The sequence below is a fragment of the Penaeus monodon genome, chromosome 26, assembly GCF_015228065.2.
Source record: "Penaeus monodon isolate SGIC_2016 chromosome 26, NSTDA_Pmon_1, whole genome shotgun sequence".
Lineage (NCBI taxonomy): Eukaryota > Metazoa > Arthropoda > Malacostraca > Decapoda > Penaeidae > Penaeus > Penaeus monodon.
In genome coordinates, this window is record NC_051411.1 from 31917409 (window position 1) to 31919755 (window position 2347).

A 2347-nucleotide genomic window follows, 5' to 3' on the forward strand; every position below is an offset into this window, starting at 1 on the left:
GATTTCTGTGTAACTGTTATTGTTAGGGAGACGCCATTGTATTAATTTGAAAGTCATCCTTGTCTGTATTATTAGCATTTGTATTATTATATTATATATCATGATTATTGTAGTTATCTTTTGCATCATTACTATTTCCTTCTGTGTTGCAACTCTTATGACTATTATTAGTGTGATTACATATGTGGCGTTGTTGCAGATTTGAGAAAAGTATATGGTTCGAGAAGAAAAAAGGGGAAGAGGAAGAAGAAGAGTAAGAGGAAAAAGAAGAAAAACAAAAGAGGAGGAATGATAATAAGAAGAAAAAGAGGAAGAAGAGGTAGAAGAACAGAGTTGATGATGATGATGATGATGAAGAGAAGGAATAAAAATAATTATAAGAAAAAGAATAGGAAAAAGCAGAAGAAAAAAGAAGAAGATGAATGACAATTAGAATAAGAAAAAAAGAAGACGAGTAAAAAGAAGAAGAATATGCAGAAGAAAAAAAGAAAAACGAAGAAGAAGAAGAGGGGAGGGGAGGAAGAAGCAGTAAAGAGGAAGAAGAAGTGATGAAGAAGAAGAGGAATAAAAAGAATAAGAATAAGAAATGTAATAAGACTAAGAAAATAAAAATAAAAATAAACACAAAAGTAAAGAGAAAAATAATTTGAAAAGTAGAGGAGGAAGAGGAAAAAGGAAAAAGGAAGATTTTATGTTGATTCTTGCGCATTGAAAGGGACTCCTGTCATGCAACTCAAGTCATGACGGCGAGCTCACCGACCCCAATTCGTTTTAAAAATAACTATAAAATGTCTGTGGGTGATGGTTGCTGTACTAGAGGAAACGTTAAAATTAGATAGCTGTGTAAGATAATGTATCTAATGAATCGATTTTAAAAAATGTTCCGTTTTTGTTGTCATGAACGTGTGTAATTGTAAATAACTGTATTTTATTTGTTAAAAAAAAAGGCAACAGCAGTTCACTTCTAATAATGGGCCCATATCAATTGCCGTTCTATATTTCTCTGTATAATCAATATAATGCAACGTTTAAACTTTCAAAATTAGATATATTTGAGTTTGTAATTAATGGATTTTTAGAATGCAACTAATCTTACAAGTTGCTCTTTGTAACACGTAAAGCTTTCACAGTTTTATGTTGTATAAATAGAATTTCTATTGGAAACAGCATATTAAGTATGTTGTTATCTCGTGCGTTTATTTTTGATGTATTAACTCCGCTGGCTAGTTAATAAATCAGCGGAGCATAACACATCTACAATGGTAATAATATTCAGCTCCCATTTCAAACAAATAACAAAAAACAAAACAAAAAACAAATCATCAAAAAAAACAAAAACAAAAACAACAATGAGAAGTCCCTAAAATCCTAATGAAAGCATATAATCAGGACTCCCTTTACCTGTTGGTGAGAGCGCGTAATGAACAATATAAATAGATTTTTTTTTATTATTAATTATCCCGCTGACGCACGCAAAAGAAAAAAGAGAGAGAGAGAGAAAAAATATATATTTTATAAAAGATTAAATCATAGATGTGGTTCGTAATCACAGATTATTTTTCTCTTTTTATGGTATATGTTCGGCAAGTGTATATCTAAGCTTTATTTTTTTCTCACTGCAATTTTGTCCAGAAACAGAGTGATGGTGAAGCAATTAATGATGATAACAGTTACAGTGATAATTGTGATAATGATAAAAATATTAATGATAATAGTAATGATAATAATATCAACGATAATGATAATAAGGATAATGATAATGATATTAGAAGTAATAGAAATATTAATAGTACTGATAATAATAATTATACTTGTTAGAATTATTATTATTATTATCATTATTAATATCATAGTTATTTTTATCAGCTATTATTATTTATTTTTATTATCATTATCAATATTTTAATTATTGCTAACGTCAACTCGATTGGCATAGCAGTATTGTTATAATTATTGATTTCAATAATGAGAATAATAATAAAAATTATGAAAATGATAATTATTATCATTATCATTATTAGTAGTGCCATTTTTTTTTTTTTTATCATTCTGATGATGATAATATATAAGGCCTTTTCTGTAGCATCTCAAAACCCCTAACACTTTGCTACAACATTTCAAGCTGTATCACGGTCGTTACGAAACACGATATCATCAAAGTTTGCATTGACCTATTTTTTATAAAAAGGATTTTTTTTTTTCATATCACCATTTAAATACTTAATATGCTGGTATGGTTTTTAGGTACAAGCTAATCATTGCGGAAGCTAAAAATCAAATGGAAAAGGATCTGACTACTCTGCAACTTATATTCTTTAAGCACACCACTCTTCGCTTTTAAAAGTAT